Source organism: Metopolophium dirhodum, chromosome 2 (genome assembly GCF_019925205.1).
Source record: "Metopolophium dirhodum isolate CAU chromosome 2, ASM1992520v1, whole genome shotgun sequence".
Lineage (NCBI taxonomy): Eukaryota > Metazoa > Arthropoda > Insecta > Hemiptera > Aphididae > Metopolophium > Metopolophium dirhodum.
In genome coordinates, this window is record NC_083561.1 from 1652980 (window position 1) to 1677606 (window position 24627).

Genomic DNA, 24627 nt, shown 5'->3' on the forward strand with positions numbered 1-24627 from the left:
AGTTATCGTTTTTAAAGTTGCCGACGTCAGACCGGTATATGACGGTGATGTAGGCATTATATTCCATGGTGCCCTCCAAGTGTCTACTATTTTTAGCAGCAATTTAATGCACATCTGTTTATCTACTTAAAAGTTCAACACGCCAGATAAGTTATATCATTATGATAACAGGTATGCACAAAAGTGTCGGAAAATTTTTATTAGTCCTGCACACGCAGATCACTGCAACAGGTCAAAATTCGGCATGATAATGAGTTATATCTAAATGCATATGGTCGGATTATGCACTGCCCTACTCCTACAGTGTGAAATAAAGTAAAAACACTACACGTCCGATCGCCGCAGTGTAATATAATATTATACATGCGCATTAATATATATATTTATGTATAGGTATTCCTGGAATATTCGCCATTAGACCGGTTGTTACCGGTAATTTGGTGATCGAGTATGTATAGGTACAACGGATACCGCTTTTACAATATTATTATCGCGTAATATATTATTATAATACACCTACTTTGTCCGTCGTGCCGTATTACGTTGTTTGCAAAATCATCGCGAACCTACTCAAATTAAATTATCTCCCCATTCCAAGACCTAAACAAATAAACAAAATAAAATCGGTTTATTGAAAAATATTTGGTAACCTAAAGAAAACATATCCCAACCCTTTATAACATCAACACCCTCCCACCCCACCAGTCGTCCTTTTATATTCTACAGACTCTGCACGTCGCCGCTTATAGTTTTTCACATTGTTTATTGGGTACCTACCAATCCGAAGTATACTCACACACGTATTAAAGAAATTCGATATTCAAACAGGATTAAAATTATAATATATAGGTAGTTCCCGTCGTGGTTGGAAACACGCGGCGGTGCGGTCCATTACCTTCCATCGCGGCCCTCTTACTATATTTATACCTCTTAATCTCTACACCCGCAGACACGTAGGTACCTTTGTGTATAATTCCTCACGGGTTTGACTATATTTTTCTCGACAAACCCGCCAGCAAAGTCGTCGCCACAAACGTTATAATAATAAATACTTGAATGCCGCCAGCCACACCGGATCTACTATAAACTAGCAGTTCAAACGTATTTCATCCCTAATAATTAATTTTATTTTAAAAAAAAGTCATTATCTCTTCTATACCATAATATAACATTATAATCACTCAAATATTTTAATATTTTGAATCTAAATGTGTGTAGGTATCTGTTATAATTTATTACGGAAATATAGTAAAAGTTTAGAATATATTTTTCCTTTGTCTCATTGCGACGTGTCAAAGGCAATGTACGTACATCGGTTATCCTACATAATATAATATAATATCATCACTCTCATCACTGTATCATGACGTATAGTCTGCCGTTTATTGTAATTTTCTTAGCGAACCGTCCGAAGTCTGGATCCGTTTTTATCTTCTTCTATCTAATATAATATATTTTTATAATAATATAAAGCCGCAGCTTCAGGTACGCGCGTATTGGAATTTTCGTATTAGGTATATACATTAATGCATTATACGCGGCACATTCTTCGATATTATACGACGACCGCGACCGCGACAAAGACGAAGATAATATTAAAGTGTGTGTGTGTGTGTGCAAAACACGATTTAGGAATATATTTGTAACGTCCTGCGCGGCCAGACGACGAGGGGGATATTTGCGAGGCGCTCGGTATAGGCAAAACCGCAACGTGCCAGCGTTTAGTGTCACCCCGGACGGCGGTGGCATGATATTGTAATATTTTTATTTATCGCCGTGTCGTTTGCCCGTTACAATAATAATAAAAATAATATCGTCCGGGCGAGTGGGAAGAATCGCCTCTGTAAGCTGCAGCACACATTATTACAATATCATTATACACGCCGCCTTTGCGCGCCCGGTCTCCGTCCTCGAGACTGCCGCCGCCGCAAATGTGTCGTCGTCGACGGCTCCGGGTCGAATCGTGCGACCATTGTCACCTGAGCTCGCAGCAATAACGACGAACGACTTACGTTATATTATTATTATTGTTGTTGTTGTTGTTGTTATTGTTGTAACGCATATGAGCGTGTGTGGGTATACCCGGGGGCGGTGTCGGAGGGGAAGAAAACGTAAAGAAACGGGAAAAAAAATATAAATAACTTCGATAATATACATAATATATATGATATATACAAATATAGGTTTGTGTATAGAAAATCGTAGAGAATAGAAACGACGGTCGGCGCACGACGACGGTGGCAAGAGGAATAATATAATATACAGGATATAGGCCCACGGGGGGGGGGGAGAGGGGAATTCGCCTGCTACGTATGTATATATATACTTATTCTATTCTCTCATTTAAATAATATATACTATAGAGGTATATACATAATAATGCCGTATACATAAACGAGCACACGACGACGACGACGACGACACCTCTCGACTACCGCGTCGGGGACGGTATTTTTTTCGCCGTTCGTGCGAAATTCAAATAACCCTCCTCGCCCGGCGCGACAACTGCGGCAGCTATTATCACGTTCTGACCCGCGACGCCGCATTTATAATGTGCCGTGCGCGCCGACTATATAATAATATTATTTATAAATAATATATATATATATATTTGTAGTTTTGTGTTTGTGTGTGTGTGTATTTTTTTTACCATGTATATTATTGTAAGACGCTTACATATAGCTATGGGTACCTACTGGGCATACATAGCTCGCAGTATGATAATATAATATCGTATTTTCTCATTGCGGAGATATAGTATAATAATATTATATTAATATTATATATACGCGCGTGTGCGCGGAGCGAGGAATTTCGATTCGTTTTTCACCGCTCCTCCTCCACCTGTGTACACTCTCATTCAACCTCTCGACCGGAACGTCACACCGACGACTTTACGCGAATATCATATACACATACACACATAAATAGGTTTACGATATAATAAATTCACCCTGAGCCGTGTGACCCGTTCGTCGTGGTGCAGGAGGGCGGGGGCACCTATTATAATAATAATATATACACCGTGGTATACGAAAGTTTAAAATTCCGTGAAATATTCGGTTCGAGAGCCGCGACGTGTTGCATTCCTCCCCTGCCGCGGTGTAATATTATAATAATATGCGTATAAAATATACCATATAATATATGTACAGCCCTTTAAAACAGTAATATATGTATTATACTATATTATAATATTATTCGCCGTCACCACGATATTATTATATACACGTTGCAGCCAGTGCCCGAATAGAAATATTATATTATTCGTTCAAGCGCGGCACGAACGACTGGCGTATAATATTATCTTTAATATCACGCGTGTCTTTTACCAGGTATTATAATAATATAATATACGGTGTGATCACGATTTCAGGTAACATGCCGGATGACCTTGTGTTGAAATTAGTTTTTGGGGTAACCTATAAAGAGGAGGTACACATTTTGTAGACTTTTCAAATTTTAAACACTTTAATCGTCGCGCTCTTAAACGTTTTGTATTTTCGCAAGTGGTAACACCTATTTTTAGCACACGATTTGGTTTGACTGATTTTTTTTTATCCAATCTGACATATAACACTTGGTTCTATGGTTCTAGATTAAAAATTCACTAAATGGCAGTCTTCACTCAAATTAAAAAAAAAGATCCTATTAAAAATCCTTCCTTTACAGCAGTGGTTTTAATTTTTATGACTAATCTCTGGACATCGAATTGTGTCGTATATAAAAATGTTAAATACTATAACATTATACAGACATAACAGCATATAAACGCATATTATATAAATATCATCGTATATAAATAGCCGGCATTGTGTGGTAGGTATATATACGATTTACGAATCGGTCGCCCTCGAAAGTGTGTTTGTTTGGCTCGTGAACCGCGTAGTGATGATGTCTGTATACGTAAGAGCACTGCTGCATGCAGTCTTCTTTATATTATATTGTATAATCCAAGACCGTCGCGCTGATGATTCGTAAAAATATCCTGTGCAAACACAAACCTTCTGTATACACACGTATTATAATGCATAATATTACAACAATAATATATATAACACTCGCGTCGGGTGAGTATATACTCGCGCTATTGCGTTACACATTTATTTATATATATATGTGTGACGTGGTGGCTGCGGCGCGGCGCTAATCTGTCAGTCGACTTGACGTTTATTAGACGTGTTACATTTTTGTTTTATTGTTACGAGCCGTTTCGAATCGTCCTAATCGAGTGTGTTTGCCCCGCGAGTGCGGCATATAATTCCCTCTGTGTGTGTGTGTGTGTGTGTGTGTGTATGTGTGTGTGTGTATATACTATATAGTGTCGGCAACACACCTCGCACATGTATATACACATCACCGCAATGACGGCAACGCGAACGGGTTTGGATAATTAGCAGAAATGAAGAGAAGAGAGTAAAACCGCGCGCGCAAAGTACCGCGGCTGCTGCAAAACGATGTAATAAATTAAAATACGACCGATGAAACGGATTTGTTTTGTTTGTCGACGATTACGATATTATGTTATATTATAAAAAAAAAAACCGACAACAACTACTACACACGGTACGCATACGGGTTTGCACTCTACCACGTTTTTTAAATTTTTTTTCGCCTTCGCCGCTCCAATATATAGGTAGGTACGACCGATCCATCGCACACTCACGATATAATATAATATTTTATCATATCTATGGAGAGGACTTCGCGTATTGAATACGTGCAATCTCCGTCTTGCAGACTTACAACATAGGAGATTTTCGTTTTAAAGTAGGACCGAATTTTGTGCTCAACATTAGACCGAGTGATCAGTATTTTCAATTTTAAAATTTTAATATTTTACCGTATTATAATATTTTATACTACAATAGTCGCATTAAAATGAATTAAAAGGTCAATTATTCACTATATAATGGTAAATAATTAACAACACGACATTTTCTATAAAGGTTATACTGGACGCAAATTTTCCGAGTCGTTTATAATATACCTTTATAAGACAGAGACAACACCATCATATTATTTGCGGGTGTGGCCTCCTCTTATTGTACGCGTGTGAGCGTTTATTTATATCATAATATATGACATTCATCATCGCGCGTATATCTCTGACATTGTTCGATCGGAACACACATACACGCATTTATATTATATTATTATATTATGTATATAACTGCAACGAACCATTATGATAATATTATACACTAGTGCGGCGCTCGAGGAATGTATATATTGGTACACGATTATAGTTAATTACTGCAAGCGCGCGCTGCTATTATATATTATATTATTAATATTATATTATATTATATTGTATTATTATATTATTATTATGATGATGTAGACACCGAACATCATACGCCGCGGTGTTAAGTTCGCCTACGTCGGGACGGTGCTGATGACGATGCGATGATAGTAATAATAATAATAATAATATTATTGGGCTAGATATTATATAGCGTGTGATGTATATAATAGCAGGTACTATATTATTACTGTATATTATTCTTTATCGGATGTAAATTATTATAATCTCCTCTGCGCTGCGCCGCCCGGCCCGTGAGAGACAAACCGCGAACAGCCATAACGCACGTCATCGCCTCTGTAGTATACGCGTGTATGGTACGCGATCTTCGGGAAGATAGACGAGAGTCGAAGTTAAAATTTCGAATGTCTAATATTTTATATAATATAAGGTACCTACCTATACATACTACAGATAGACACTCGGAACTCAGTCATTGTTACTCGTATTATAATACCGACCAGGTCATTAAAATAAAACTATTGACGTTTTTGAAAATATTTTATTTACGTAATTTATAGTCGTTAAAAAAACCACTTTTTTTTTTATTTATATCGTAATTATTTTCTAATTATTTTTTAAACTTTTTTGATGACAACAAGCATTTTAAATTTTTTATTCTAAGCCATTAGAAAACCATTTCTAAACAATTTCTGCAAAATATTTTTTGGAGTACTTTTATGTAATAAAATAAAATTTTAGACGGGTAGTTATATAATACCATGAGCTATAACTCTTAAGTATTATTTAAAGTATCTAAAGTTAAGATGAACGTATAGTGGAGTGGTACCTTGCTTAATGTTGGTTCACTATACTCCTCTCAAATAAACTTTTTCGAACACATATTATAATAAACTACTAATGTCCGAAATTTGTATACATATTTTTACAGGCCTATTATATATTGGTGTAGTTTAGTACACTTCGACGCTATTATACGTACCTACCTACATAATATTGTATAAATAATTTTTGGTGATCGACCAAACCACAATACATACGCTTGCTGTACCGTATGTATTAATGTACCGGGTTTACTATAATATGTACCTATATGGCTATATGCTATCTATACTGCATTCGATTTGTATCTTTAACAAGGAATTCTTTTAAATTGTTCAAATATAGTTTTTCAATGTATTTTTAACGATTATTTTAGTGCATTAAATCCACAGCCCTTATTTGGTATACGCAGATTGTCTTACGATATATTCGCGTAACGCTCTCGGGACTTTGATGTATAATACCATAGATACATCACATTTATGTCTCGTTTTCTTATTTTTTCTTACCGCGAGCGCAGATCGCGACATAATAACCTTATATCAGTGGCCAAACATATATAACTAATACAGGCTGTACAGCTGACGACCACACGGGGTCGCGGATTGTATTTGTACACGTGTAGTGCAATAATATAATATAAGCGTTGTCGTCTTCGGACACACATAACATATATATATATATAATAATATAGTTAATAAAAGCCATTCCGAGATTGGCCATAAACCGCCGTGGTAATAATAATATATGTCTTTGAGGCCGCGACCAATCGATTACAACCGCGCGACGGCGGCGAATTGTTTAATGCTTGCTCGTCTCGCTCACTCGATCGCCGCGGTTGTCGTATACGCCTTCGGCGCATTACAAAAATATGATAATTATTCTTATTATTGTTATTGTTTTCAAACGGAACATGTACTCTGCAAAGGTACACTGCACATACCTATAATAATAATATATGTACAACCGCATTGCGCATATATTATAATATGCATCAAATACATATAACAATACTTTCGAATCTATAATCCATAATCGATGTCGATAGGTATACTCGAATATGATGTAATATGCGCTGGCGATTATAATTTTTTTTCTCGCTTTTCTTCATTGCTAGTTGTCCGGCTAATATTCTTTTTTTTTACATACGTAGTGCGGTCAAAAAACGACACCCGTGTATAATTTATATAGAATAACTTGGTAAAGAAAAACACATAAATAAAATTTAAAAAAAACCCATATAATATACATCATCACGCGGCGGCGGCGGCGACGTCGACGGCGACCAATACGCCGGAGCTGAGCGGCGACTACCAATCGGACCGGAAAGACGGCAAAAATACAAATGTAAAAAAAATACGAGCAATAATATACGTACAAATAGCGCAATTGCCATCGACGAACGTGCGTATTGGCACACGTCTCGCCACAGTATGTAAAATGCGCCGATAATGATAATAATAATAATAATAACAGTCACAATTAATAATATCTAACACTTTGCTCGCGAGTCGATGTAGATATTATATCATGTAGCTTCTCTTTCTTGCGCACGCTGCAATGCACGACCACAGTCGCGATAATAAAATTATATTATGCGGAATGTTTTCACACGCTGCTGCAGCGCCGCAAAACAATTATCGATTGTTAATATTGTTATTTTTATTGCTATTGTTTCCGGTTTCGTGTGTGTGGGTGACGATCATTTTTGACAAATCAGAACGACCAAACTCCCGACTCCCGACTCTCTATATGTAGTACCTGTATTATAATATATCGTGTACATGAGAATCACTGCGAAAATATGTTTGTGGTTTTTGAATATTATAATAATATAATCTTTAATTCATTTTTTCATTAATTAACCCGCGCCAACAAAGGTCATTGAGCGGTTTTTAAAAGTGGGGGAGGGTCCTGTAGATTGTTAACACGTGTGTTTTAATTTGGCAGAATTTTCAAGTGGGCACCTGTAGGTATCTGCCATGCTGGTGGGAGGGGGGGGCTCTCTCTCTCCAGACACCGTGACTGCCCGAAGAGAAGTGCCGCCCGTGGCCGGGGTTCGAACCGGCGACGCTGCGGATCGCAACCAACGCCTTAGTCTGCTCCATCCCCCAATATAATATTATTATATTATACTGCGGTATACAGACTGTCGTCAATCGTTGACGTCACTGTCTTTACTTAATATTATGTTTCTTTCGATTATATTTTTCACCCCTATTGCGATGTAAACTATTTACTAATATATTAATATGTAAAACACACACACACACACACACACACACATTACACATATCTACATACGCCGTGTACAATATCGTCCGTATAATATACGCGTATTTATTTTGTAATAATATGTCTTTGCGCTAACGAGATGACCAGCAGTCGTCGGAACGCGTTTCCAGTAAACACACACACACACACCCGAGTATACGCATTATTACGTACCTCTATTTATACACAAAGGTTGTACTTGCGCGTATATGCGTGCGTCACACGTGACGTCTAGTCGGTGGTTATAATATATATATATATACTACCTACCTGTAGCAGGCAACAGCAGCAACGCTGTGCACGCATATAGGTATAATGTATATATTTATAAATACATACCTATGCGCGTGGTCATTGTATTATTGTCGACGACAAAATTCGATACCTCGTTAGCATAACAAGCGTACGCCAACGAATTATTATATAGTTATTATTTCGGCTGCTGCAGGTTGTGCGCGGCAGAGACACGGTTCAATTGTCGCCGGCTGCAGTGGATTACAATATGTATAACGAAATATATTGTATTACGTCGCGTACCTATATGCACTGTGTATACATACCACAGTTACTCGTATCTATTATATTATTGTATTATTACGGCCGCGTTTTCACTAAACGTTCGCTTCGTTATCCTCCGCCGCATATTTAGAGTATTTACCGATATTATGTATATATAAATGCGTTATATTGTTATTACGGGTACTCCGCGCCACAGCTGCAGCTGGCCGTGAGCGACAAAACAATTAATACGTACATTTTTAATACTACACGCACGCTTAGGACTTTATTATAATATATGGGTGGACTGTGGAGGGTTCAGAATCATTTTGAAAACTCCTGATTCGTACCCATATAATGTATATTTTATATATATATATATGGTAGTGTGTTAACGGTTGCGATCGAGGCGCGATTAAAATATTTACGTAATTATACGCAAACACTGACTTCAAGATCGATCCACGAAATTATATTCCTCTTGCAGGGCAGTGTTATCGTGGTTGATTTTATCTTCAATCCCCCGTCAGTGCTACAGTACGCCAATCGAAGTTTTTAGGGTTTAGCTGCAGTGACCGCTAACCTAACCTAACCTAACCGCTGCAACAGAAGGTATACGGGGGCACCACTACCGCAGCCACCAGCTGCAGCATCGGCCATGCGTATCGGTTTAAACAGGCCACAATATTTTGATTTGTATATACACCGTTTGGATACCTATGTTTTATATCATCATATTTGGTCCAGACGGTCAATAATTGTTTTTATCACTTATTTATATTCGGCGTGTGACCTAGCTGCTATCCGGCACAATTAAAATGTATTGCTTATACCGTTATACATCATAATAGCTATATATATCGCTATGATGCGTGGGGTGCCCCACATTTTCAACATTTAAATAAACTTTCCGAACGAACGCGTTACAGCTGTAGGTATACTTCTTTGATGTGCGATCTACGGCGACACCGACCCAGGTCTCTGTTCAAAAATTCGCCCAACCGCCAAAACGACGTCAGCTTATATCCGTCGAGTCACGAGAAGATTCGGAGAGAACCGGTTGTACTTAGTATATTATACGTATGCGACTGATCGATTCAAAACGAATAAATTGTTGCGTGCATGTATTATATTATATATATGGCCATATATACCTATGTACCTACGTGTGTGATTGTATATTACGCTCATGTACCTTTATAAAATATAATATTTCGAAAAAAACAAGAAAACATACGTTTATATATTATACGATAATAATATTATATATTATTATTATGTAGAGAATGTTTCGCGTATTATGTATCCGCGGCGGTGGTATTCTCGCAATAAATTTCAATTACCTGCAGTAGGTAGGTAGGTACCTACTCGTGTAGGGGTAAGTACCACCGCCGCCACCACCACAGGCGGCACATAAACTTAATTGTACATTCTCGTTTTATGGTCGGCTTTCGATTTTATTTTTACTTCATCTTCCCGGCGCGAATCGCCGCACCGGCTTAGGTTATAATGTTATATTGTATATATTATTATATTATATACGACGACTATTATACGACCAAGCGATTAGTCGGATTCACCCGTATGGCAAATTTTTTTTTTTTGTATTCCTATCGTTGCGACCGTCGTAATTTTCTTTTATCGCCAAACGATCGTACTTAGCCGCGTGTCGTAGTCCGTAGATAGGTCCCCGCGTCCGTCTCTTTTACCGCACATAATAATATTATAACGTCGCGCGTTATGTTTTATTATATTATACGGGACGATATACCTTATAGTAGGTACTGCTGCTCGCTACCTGTTGCTGCACGGCGCGTCGACCGCGAAACAAATTACACGATTCGCAGCGCAAAAAACTCTGACACTGTTGACGCCATCGTAATAATAATAACAAAATATAATACATATTATTATAAACCCGATCTAAATCCCCTGCTGACATTGTCATTCAAAATACATATTATGTAGGTAGGTATGTATGAAGCCTGTACAGCGCGTTTTATATACTTTATATATATTTTCAATTTTAATATATTATAATAAAACGGCGGATCGACTAGATTTTAACTGTTTTTTTTTTTTTATAATACGGTCTGCGTTTTTTCCGCGCAATATTATACCGCCCGGTATTTCTATACCGAGCCTGATGATGGTAGGTAGGTAGGACGTGTATTTAGGTATACTATAATAAGTATAGTGACTTTTAAAACGACGCGAAAGACATATTATATTATTTTGCTGTCGGCGGTTTTTTTTATTTCGTTGCCCATCTATCGTTATTCTTTTCCTTCTCGCATTACGACATGTACACCGCGATCGTAATAACAATATAATAACGTATAATATACATACGGATGGCGTATATATATATATAATATAAGCTCGTGTGCGCAGTATGTATAAGTGTGTATATAGGTACATACTCGACGCGCACACACCGCGAGCGCCCGTTCGCTCACACAGACCCACCACTGAATATAGGATGATTAACTGGCAGAAGGCTACCGGATAGCCTGATGGATTGCCTTATAGCCCACGCCTCTGGATCGTCCGCCGCCGCCGCAGCCTTCTTCTTCTTCTTCTTCTATAATGTTGTTCCGGCCCCGGTGCGCTGCTGGTCAGCTGCTGCTCCGACCGGCGCTTGAGAGAAAAATGTGACTTTGGGGGCCGACGAAGGTATATATACAGACACACACTACACACATACACTGCTGCAACATCATTCAGTAATTCCGTTGTTAATGAGCACCGATCCATTGTGCAGTGTGTGGTATCCCTCCCCGTTCATTTATGCGTTATACGTTCGTATATATATATATATATAATGTATAGTATGTCTACTCGTGTGTGTGTGTGTGTGTGTGTGTATAGAAAAGCTTACATATTAAATACTGCACATAAGTTATATACCAGTAACATACCATTATTATTCCTCCTGCAATTCCGTGGTTTTTCCGTCGCCACCGAGTAAAGGTTGACGCGAACTCTCTCGAGCACTTAATAACGCAAACGGGCTGCATGTAGGTATATGAGCGAGACATTATCATATTATTATGTGCACGTCTGTGTGTGTGTGTGTGTGTGTGTGTGTGTGTGTTTGTGTGTAAGTGTGCGTGAACGCGCTTATACGTCCGAATCGTTTTCACACGATTATTCATCGCGTCCGATGCAAATAAGTAATAACCATATTAATATGATATAATATTATATATAGGCGAGAATACTATATTATTATTATTATAATTCAACTTGTCGTATATAGGTATATCGTATGTACACTTACTATTACACGTCAGCAGCCCGCAGAGTCGTATTATCCATACCTATATAATATATATATATTAACGATTACGGTATATCGGAGTGACTGCTTCGCGCTCTGACATATTATCGTCGGTGTTCCTGCAAACTGCAATATAGGGGTTATATATTGTAATTTCTGCAGCAAATATATTATAGTTTCTCGCACTCCAAATATAGATCAAACACCTACAATGTCAGAGCTAATAAAGCGATGTATAAAAAGTCGTCCGCGCGATGGTTGGCTTATACAATTTTTACAATTACATTAAATATATCACACTTATGTACTGGAATTATAATTGAGTATAATAATTAATTATAAAGAGACAAATTATTATCGTTCTTCGATACGTTGATTTTCCTAGCGACTGATTTTGACAACTAGTTGTGGGGTGTGACAAATTTAGTATACCTGCAGGTTCAAAAAACTTTGTAAAAAAAAAAAAATTGTTTTCATCAGTTTGCCGAAGAATGTCAAAGCGTACTTACGTTTTATTCTTTTTATATATTTTAAAACTTTTATAATATTTACTATTGCCATAAAATATGTATTCAAAATAAATTACCAAGTATGTGGGGAGGGGAAGGGTGGCGATCTCACTATAATATTTCATCCTCTCGAATCCGTTACTGTGGACAAAACCGTTCGTGTTACTCATTTATCTAATAATTCATTAGAAGTTCCGATAACACTTATTTCATCAAAGCTTTCAACTTTTGATTTAAATAACGAATCGGTTCAAAATACTCCCGCAGGAATGAGTTATTAAAATTAATACAGTACATCCTACAGTACTGCAGTACCTACATACAATATATTATGCTATAATTTCCCGCCATCGATTGTCGACGATTTACACCACACCTTATAGACATCAGGTTTAAACTGGGTAGTACCACACACATATACACGCACGCGATAACAATAATAATAATAATATATATTTTATACCTATTATTATCGTATTGTAATATGATTAATATCATGTAATGTGAGTCGCGAGATTTGCGCGTGCGCGCCGCGGGAAACGGACTTTACGCGCCGACACCCGTCGTAGCCGGGACACGCGTTCCGGAAATTCGGTTCGTATGGTATTAGCCTTCGGGGGTCCTCCGGAACGGTCTGTCAAATGATAAAACGCAGAGTTCTCGACCAACTCTACAGCGCTGTGCCAGCCGTCGTCGGATATGCACAATATAAACGATTTACGCACCTTCCCATCACGGGCGCACACATAATATAATGTTATGTACATAATATAGACACACGCATAACCGCCGCGTGTGTAAGCGTATACAATATATTAATATATAATAGTATGGGTATGTACTGTATGTAGGCCCGGTAAATAACTCGCCTGTATAATATACAACGATTCCAGACGGAATATTATAATAAAATAGATAAACGACCGGCGCGTCTCACACACATGGTCGCCGTCGGGACAACGATGATGTGGCGCGTCCAATTAGTAGGTCCCCGAATAATATAATATACCCGTGCGTCTTGCGTATTAATTATTTACGTTGGTGATATTTATTCGTCGACGGTCCGGCCCCGGGACAATATTGTCGTGCCGTGGCGGCGGCGGCGGTCCGCTTCGTGAGCATTATCGTACGTTATAATAACAAGAACAACTCGCGTGGACGGGGCTTATATTGGGTGTATACTATTATACACCCGTGATGTACAATCATGATATTGTTAAAATTATATACATATGATATCATGTTTGTATATGTATATGCGCACGAGCCAAAATATCGGCGCGCAACCCGTTTCCATTCACAACGCGGCAGATGCTGCAATATGTATAATATATAATGTATTATGTTTATGTATATTATATATACGGCGGCGGCGGCGACGGCGACGACGGTTATTGTATCGCGATGATATTTCCTCGCGAGATTTCAAAAGATAATACGCGGCTGTTGCGGCCTGACCATTTATATATATTATATATTACCATTATTAGCCCCCCAGTATTGTTATTGGCTATAAAATGAAAATAGGAAAAAAAAACTCCGAGTCCACCGTCGCACGTTATATACATAATTATATGTATTGTTCCTCTCTCCCGCGCAATTGAATTAGTCATAAAGTTTGCGGTCTCTATGGCGGCAAATCGAATACGCGAATAATATGCGGCGGTGCACATGCACTTGCACATGCACATGCAGCGACGTTTATAGGTACCTGCAGCAGCAATATGTGCGCGCAATAATTAAAACAATAGCTTGTACAATTAACGTTGTACCCATCGGTTACACACACACACTCACGTGCGCATTCGCAGATATTTATACATGCATGTGGTGGAGGAGACCTCCAGCGTCAGAAGAGGAGACGGCGGAGCAGCAGTGGCGGCGGTCTCTCTTGTCTTTGTCACCGGGTCAACCGTTTTTGCATTTTATTCCCATCCACCGGCGCGCACATAGTATTATTATTATTACTATTATTATATGCGTACCTATATAAGCGATGTGCACTGCAACAGCGCGTATATTAAACCCTATCTCCCTCGGTCGCCGCCGTGCGCACATATAGCCACCGGCATCGGCAGCGCCCAACACCGCCGCCGCCGCTGCAGCATCCGCCGAGCGGCTATATAATAATATTGCCTCAGCCGCCATCTTTTCAATGCTGTCTCTTTGTCCCACTCAAACGGGCGCGCGCGCACATTACATGCACATTATTTCTAATTCTTCCGCTACACGCGCGGCGGCATTGTAGATTCCATTCATGTCACTTTGGTTATCCAATACGTATATATAAATATAATGCACATATGTGCAGCGCGCGACCGGGCACTGCACCAGCAGCAGCAGCAGCAGCAGCAGTAAATATACTGCAGTCGGTAATATGCAACAGCGGCGGCGGCGGCGGCGGCGGCAGAGACAATTGCGCGAGGCTGCTGCTGCTGCGAAGAGAGAGATTATAATATGCGCACCGCACAGCATAATATATACATATATATATATTTAGATGTATTTATACGTAGGTAGGTACTGCGCGTTTGTATGTACAATAATATGTTTAGATCTGCTGCGGATTTTACACGTATGCATATTATAATAACACGCGCTTATACGATGTTTATATTATATACAGGGTACGCCGCGTAAGTCGATTTATATAATACGCTTGTGTGCCGGTGTCGCGTCGGTGCAGTCCGCAGCTTACAATATCGTCTTTACTCGTGGCGAGAAAAATTCTTGACAAAAATCGCGAGGATATTATACATGGGTGCATACCGAACGTCTATGAATTTTTTTAGGGAGAGGTGCAAACAATTTTCCATTACATTAAGATATAATACGTCATTATATAAGTATATGTATATCAATTTGCACACACGACGCCTGGCACACTTGTATTCGCTTGTTATTCACTTATTGATACAATGTATTTATCATCGCCGTGCTTCCCGAGAAACGCTTCTACCAATCTTGCCTAATTTTAACAAATTTTTTTCATTACGACCATTATTGACCTGCAAAAACTGAATTGAAAACAAGTAAGAGGGTGGGGAAACTGCCCCTATAACTTGTCCACCTTTTCAGACGCTCGCACTCTTTTGATTATTGATTATGTCGTGTGTTTACCTACATAAACCGTCCATCGTCCATGTACCACATAGGTATAATATAAAAATATTATCTATCCGCATAGTGAATTTATATACATATGTAAATATATGATGAATATGACTAATATGCCTCGTATCGTTATAATATTATAATTAAGGAATAATTTCAGACATCGGAAAACAAATTAGTATGCAAATCAATCGCATGGCTCGTAAATTAGTGGCATTATGTATCTACCTGCAATCTACACGTTGTTTCAGAAATGCGTTATTCGTGTATCCTCAGCCACACGCATTATGTACCTGCACATCAATATTAACACTATTATATTCACGATAATTTACTCCGCGACGAATTGTTATTATAGGTGTATATCATATGTTATTTAAAGACAAGATTGTTTATAATATAATGTGTGTATAATGTGTATAGTATGTGTATAGTCTGAGATCCGTTTGGGATTATTATTTATTTTTTTGTCAGTTGGACTTTTCTTCTTTTTTTTTCACAAATAATAATAATATATTTAAGCGACGTCCGTGGCGAGACTGGCGGGTGCATGTCGAACCACGAGAATGTTCGCGGGGACCAAGCGTTTACACACGCGCGGTGAGCATATAGGCGACGTTTCGTATATTGTACTTACCTATATCTATCTATATAATATATATATATATATATATAAATGTTTTAAAGCGGTGTGTAAGCGTTATCTCGCGATGTGCCGATAGATCTTCTGCAGCGCGAGCGCGTGTATAGAAAGTTTTTGTAATAGGAGTCCGATCGAATTAACCGCCGCCGCCGTCGCGCGAGATAAATAACATAGATAACGCGCTAGCTCTTTCTGTGCAAATACTCGGCAGCTTACACACACACACACACACACACATAAGTATATATATATGCCGGCCAATATTTTTAATTAACAACCGATCGGCGGCGGCGGTTTTTTTTTCTTTCCCTATATATACATAAATAGTCGTACATATAATATATATTATTATAGTGCGCTGCCGCTGCTCGGTGCAGTGGTGCAGCAGCTCTCTAGTTTTGTAATTAACGAGAACTCAGCTGCACCCATGTGCGGCGGTGGCGCGTACCTATATGTGTACGCATTTTAATATACCTGTACACGACGACGAAAACGGCGACGGCGCGCGAGACACGGCCCACAAACTGCAGCGAATTTACATATAGGTAAATGCGGTCCCGTTAAGGACGATCGGGAAAAAAAAAACCCGTACGATATAATATAATAATATTATACACGAGCACACGCCATATGCGCGCGTGTTTTCGCGGCGAAAAGTGTACGAGAATAAAAAAAAACCATTTTCGTATAATATATTATTGCAGTTGAAAATTCCTATCGTATATGATATAGGTAAACCGGGAGGGCGACACCGCCGACACTCGTCGTCGAAGTCTTCTTCCAGCAGTATACTATTTAAACTGTTATAATATTATACAATATTGGTTGTCCGGCAGCCGACGATACGATGTGTTTTTGATATTACCCGCGGACTATGCTGCAGTCGTTGTAATCGGTAGGTTATAGGTATTATGTATGTATAAATGCTGCAACAGTATATGTATACACCCAGAAAAACTCGGCCGCCGTTGGTGTATAATATAATGATAATATATTATATTATATGTAGGTATATGTACCTACGTATCTTGTTCGGGCTAATGTGCCGTCGTCGTCGTGAAAAGTGTCAAACAAATTGATTAATCTCGCACTCCATAAAACATACGATAGCACTTTAAATACAAATGTGTGCGAGCGCGCGCGCGCGGGGAGCGAAAAGTAAAAGAAAAATTGTAGAGAAAAAAAAAATCGGTGGGGAAATCGTCGTACCTCACCTCCTCTATATGTTATATTATTATATATACGTGAGACGACGACGACGACGACGATTCCCGCGTGGTGGCAAATGGATGTTAATAAATTTGAGCAGGGAAAAAAAAAATCGATTCGAGATGTTGCCGAGTGAGATATTGTAGTTTTTCGATCATTAATCTAATGTCACAGAGGTATTTATTTTTTTCATTTATTTCGTTTATAACACGTGTGGTGTGTACTCGTATTATAATAATAACATAATAATATACGCGGGTGTGCACAGTGCGGCTCGGCCGGGAAAACTGTGCGGCGGCGGCGGCGGCGGTGGGAGGGAAATAATGCCCGTCCGCTGTTCGGGGGTCCCGATGTGTATAGGTATGCGCCGCGATGTCATTATTATAATATACAGGACGATGACTTGCGCCGCCGCCGCCCGCGAGAATAGGAACTTTGATTTCGGAGACACCGCGCGCGTCGCGTCGCAAATATAACGACGAATTATACGTCATTGTCACGCGGCGCCGCGTTCTCAAACACACGACGTACCTATATAAAATAATAATATAATATAATATTATGCGCGCAGAAATCACTCCTCTCCACTACGACGCGGTGTTAGGTATTATAAATATTAAATATATATAGATAGGAGGTACACCTTAATGTGATATTACAATAATAATGTGTGACGTGTGTGTAGGTACACGTTATATACAGCTATGTTATTATATTATGTTCATAACGCATATATATAGGTACCTACACTGCGATTATTTTTATTCGGACCGTGTCACTGCGCCGCCGCCGCCGCTAACGATAGGAATTATACATAATATGTAAGCATGATGTATACGTCCTATTATGATCTACGATTCGGCGGAAAACGCGCGGCCGTCGGAGGGCTCGCCACGCCGAAATTGTTTACGCTCTACGGAAAAAAAAATATGCTTACATATATGTATATTATACAGTGTGATCCATTAAACGTAAGACACTCACATTATTTAGGAAAAAACGTCATATTATTTGAAAATATTTCTTTTACATAATTTGAAGTCGACTTTTTTGGATAAAATGTATATTATTTTTAATGACCTAAAATTATGTAAAAGAAAAATATTTTTCAAAAACTATATCAACGATTTTGAAATAACGAGTGTGTCCATCATACGTTAAATGAACCACGTCACCCGGTACATATGGGTAAATTTTACAAACGTTTTCACCTTGCAATAATCGTTACCCACACTATACCCGCGTGGTAGTGTAACTATATAAAATAATATACAACCGCCGTATGCAATAATGACGAAGACGACGATTCGCGGGTTCGCGTATCATTATAACGGAAAAAATCATCGTCATAAGAATAATAATGGTGACGGTAATAACGAAAAGAAAAAAACGCGTCGCGGCCGTAACACGGGAGCCGATTTTCGCCCCTGCTGACGTATTTATATATATACTTTGCCGTATATATAGTATATATATAATGCACAGTAACCTGTACTTACGTCCGCATGCATTATCCGCGCGTCATCGTCGTATATATACCTACATCGGGTGGAAAAAAATTCGCGTGAATTTACGAGGCGTCTGTTAAAAAAAAAGGCGAAAATGTATATACTTTAAACGTTCAAAACGTAAAATTTATATTATATTATATTTAGGTACAACGCGTACGTATAGGTGTTACCTATATACATATATATATCATTCCAGCGCACAGGCTTTCGAATACGGAGACCGATGTTTCATTTTTTTTTTTTTTTTGGATATTGTCCAGTGTGCGCAAATGATTTATCGGTACCGGATCGGTGTACCGTTTCGCGTGCAATATATATAAAATAATAATATAATGATAATAATAACTCGTCGTTGTCATTTTTCGGCGCGCGAAGCGATAAATTAATATATTATATATATTATGTTATACGGGAATAATATAAAAATAAAAACCGTAATATATAATATGCACACACGCACGCGCGTATATCATCCGTTAGCTGCAGAATTAATAATCGCAATTTTTTTCGTCCATCGTTGTAGTACCTATATATTATAATGGTATAATATATGTTTGCGCTGTATATACGCTAATCGTAATTCATTTTTTTGTACCCCCGCGACGTCGTTTCTCAATTTGCACTCCATATTTAGGCATACGCACAGTGCAATATAAATAATTTTATTGTAATAACACGCGTGCAGCTCGTCGTCGACTCGATGAAAACCGACCAATAGGCAATATGAACATTATTTAATCGCGTATTTTGCAACGTGCCTAGACAATAACCGTTCGTTTCGATGCACTTAGTTTTCGTTTGCTGTCTTCCGGACTATATACACTGCAGTCCCATCTCGCCAACCCATCTGATCTCCGATTGTAATGCACCATTATATATATATATATAGGTGTGTGGTGTGTGATATATTATGAAATATAATATATTTTATTTCGCGCGTTTCTCATCATTAATCTAATTGACACGTCTTGCCGGACCACACTCTGGACGGGTATGAACTAGGTATATGCGCGCGTGTATAGAGTGAGAGAGACCGATAGGACAGAGAGTCAACAGTTTTGGGTATTTGTTCAGCAACCCTCACATATCATATTGGACGACCTGTGGCTACGCGGGGGGTGGGCGCATCAATACGTTATATAATATACCCAATGTCATATTATTGTCGCGGTCCATGTGAACTATACAATGTAAAATAGTAAAATAATAATATACGGCTTATACTCTATAGGATATGAGCAGTACATGCGATACGCATATTATATAATATACCATTAAGAACACGTAATATACATCTAATACGAGTTATCGAAATGATTTATTGCGGCGGGAAACATTTTTATATGTTTTATTTTTTTTTTTTGCCGTTTAGAACACTTCCGATAAATGATTTATTACGGCTGCGTGTGCGTGTATATACACGCGTGTACCTATATAATATATTTATTTACAATATATATAATTTCCGTCCCTGTACCTATTTACAATACAATACCTGCACCTGGCGGGGATGTAAAGGTACCTGTATAGTTGGTATTTATGCGATAATAATTATGTTTTCGTCGATCCTTTTGTATAGCAGTTTTATCGATTTTGTGTGTAGTGATTTTTTTTCTGATTTATTATTGCTTATTTATTAAGAAACGTCTGCGTAATGCAAAATATATATAATAGTACGTATATGTATAGTATATATACGCAATATACAAAAAATATATATATTGTATATATGAAGAGCGGCGGGAGGAGGCGATATTGTATATCTACATACACCCAAACCTACGTTGACTGATGGCTACTCTTCACGTACACAAACACACACACACACTCGTTCGTTCGCAGTACACATACCTACATACACACATACATACGTACGTATACGTACACGAATACGATCTACCGACAGGTTTGATCCCCGCTCCGACCGACCACCGCCGCCTTACAGTTATTTCCACAACAAACTCTCCGCCCTGTCGCCGCATTCTTCCGGATAATTACTGCGCACACGGGTTTCGTGCCGCGTTCTTTATATATATATATATATGTTTGTATCAAAGAGAAATAAAATATTAGATGAAAAAATAAAATTGGAAAAGGAAAGGAAAAAAAATAATAGGTACTTCAATAATTATTGTAATTCGACGAGAAAATTAGATTTTGGGAACTACGTGTATAGTATCCATATAATATACAGTGTATATTATATGTCTACCTCGCCGCCGCCACTGCCGCCCAACTGTCGAATTCATCAATCGACGACGACGACGACGACGGCGACGACGATTATAATGCGGCGGCGGTGGGTTGCAGTCCGGTTCTTCTTATAGTCATCGCGTATAATATACGGGAGCGCACACACACAATCATATTATGCGTTTTTATATTCTTTATTATTATATATATCTGCGGTATATAAAATAATTTGCCAAACGCGAGAGAAAACTCTAGAAAAACCGGTCTCTCACCCGCGCGAGTGGGGTGACCAGCGATCGATTATAGCAAATATTATTTTTTCAAACGACGACGACCCCGGTATAGGTACCTACTCTGAATATATCTATTTGCACAATAATTATGGAATGTTTAGGATTTCTCCCACACTAAAGCTACATCTACCTATTTATTGATGTACCTTGCCTATGTAATATAAGAATTACGGTCGATGATCGTATTACCGTGAGCTGCAGAAACAAGTCGCACATCCCGAAGATTTTTTTTGTCAAAAGCGGGGACTTTTATCAGTTACGAATTTATCACGACATGTCGGTGTTGGATGGCGCATGATTTTTTGTTTTTTTTTAAAACTCTACCGCCGGAGCGTAGTTTTAATTCTCACGACAGTATGTGCATACGAAATTGTATGAGCGGAATATATAATATACAAAGGTATAGAGTTAAACGTATTAAAGGGATCAGAACTAAAAAACAAACGCGAAAACAGAAAGATTGGCTACAATATAATAATGTACGGTATACCTATAGACCAATGGTAATAAGTAATAACTAATAATTCGTTTTACACGCACTCGTTATAATATATTGTGCACGAACAGAGACTAAACAATATTCCAGTCGTCGGTAGCCAAAACATCAATAAAAGATATATTTTATGTAATATATTGCGGGCACATTATTATATACGCGTATTCTAGATATATTCCTCTACATTCCTCGTGCCTATATATCCTTAAAATATAGTATATTGTATATAATAGGTATAAACATAAGCAATAATAATAATAATAATAATAATGCTATCGAAATTCAAGTGGCCCGAAAACGTTTATTGTTATATATTATATTGTATATAACAACATATTATATTATACATGGAAGGGTCGTGTTTGGTATAATATAAAATCATATACAACCACTCTTTATTGTCGGCGTGATGGTGAGTGGATTATGAAATTTCGCACGGTTAATTTGTTTCCAATGGGGGTGGAGGTCGAGTTTTTACGCCGTTTTAATGTACGACTGGAAAACCTCAAACGGCCATACCTATTATGTATTATATATTACAAACACACGCACGCACGCACGCAAAGAAAAGAAAAGAATAATAATATAATACATCGCATTGCCCTTGATGCTACAGCTTCGGGTGTACAATAATAATGATAATATGTACGCCGCCGCCGCCGACAATTGAATCCATCGAATGGTGGTGGTGGTGCTGCTGCTGCAGGTATGTCTCTTTTCGCGCGAAGGTCCTCCACACACCCGCGGGCCTGAACACAATGGTCCCCGACGTTCCCTATTGTCCCGCGAGCGCATAACATATATAATACATACCTATATAGTACATATATATTATATACGGTCGACATATAGGTAATATTATATACGCACACACACACACACACGCATAGACCTAAGCACAAAAGGAGATAGGATATAACTGCAGTGCAATGGGTGTACTGGACCGTTTACTTACGTTTATCGACTATTTGGCGGAGTCTATATTATTATATAGGTACCTGAGAACAATATGAAAATAACAAAAATATTACGTTTCCATGATTTCTACATCGAGATAAATAATATTACGTTTGTATATGTAGGTATACCTATAAATACGCTATTGTAAAACCCGATAAAGTCGTCGTAATTAAATTGCGGGGTAGGTATATAATATTGTGTTTAACCTCGGGGAAAAAAATATATTATATATTGTAGTAAATGTATACCTCCTAATCTTTATGTAATCTTTGCGTTTTTAAAAATATAAATAATATAAAGAAAAATATAATTATATTATCTAAATTGAAAAAAATTAAACTTAAGTTATAACATAATGTTTATATAGTTATAATTGCATCGGTTATTTTTATTGTATCATATATATTATATACCTGTTACACCGCGGCGGTTATCTGAATTATTTTGCTGGGAAATTGTGGGCAGACAAGGCCCTAACGCGATCCTAGACAATCTCACGACGTAAAATGTCAATGACACAAGTTACATTATCTTAAGTATATAGTCATCGGGTTCATCTATGTACTATTATAAGCGTAGGTACACTAGTGCAGGCAACATTCTTTGATCTATTTGCAGTATAAGCGACTGTCTATGTATTACAAGTGTGTACATTTATATGAAATCGCTCGCCATATTTTAAATTGGTATATAGGTACATATATCTATACATATATGCAGCGGGCGGGGTGTATATGTATAAGTCGCACGTATATTAAAACATGTACGAAAACTAGTCTGCACGCCACCGTCGCACACACACACACACACACACACACACATATATATATATATAATATTTATGTATTATGTTTATTATATTAAATACGACGCGCGCGCGTAGCGGGACATTGCAGTTTCGTCAGCAGGAAATTATTATTACTATTCATATTTTTCGAAATTAAAAAATGTCTAGATGTCTTATCATTTAATTAAACTGGGCCGCCACCGCGGTTTTGGGAAGACCGCCGTTCTGGTTTCCTGTTTGTGCACATATATAATGTATATATACGTATATAGAATACAGCCGTATACACGCTGCACTGGCCACGAGTCATAAATCGTAATCGTTATTGTTGTTTTTTTTTATACGTGTGAACTCAAAGGATTTCGTCGCCACGCATTACATTATATGTATGTGTGTGTGTGTGTGTGTAATAGAAATAATTAGGAATTTTCGACCGGTCGCTGTCGGCGCTTCGAAATTATTCGCGTCGAAACAGATTTTTTTGTTTTGTCGACTTACATGGTCATTGCATTATTACGTTACACACGGCTGATATAGTGCGGGGATTACATGTATTACAAATTGGACGCATCATCATATATTATAAACGCAATTTAGAAATGGAAAAATTAAGCGAACCTGCAGCAGTACCTATATAGCTTATATGCCTATTAATGTGGTGTTATTAATTAGGTTTTTAACACTAAATGTGCAATTAAATCCTCGTCGACTAAATATATAAACCTATATTATTTATACGCAATATAGAATAGGTATCGTTATCCTTTAT

At 38.0% G+C, this 24627-nt stretch overlaps 1 protein-coding gene across 1 annotated transcript in view; it reads left to right on the forward strand.

The window, feature by feature from the left end:
• Positions 1-24627, forward strand: part of LOC132938215 (protein dachsous) — a 134530-nt gene that overhangs the window by 55055 nt on the left and 54848 nt on the right.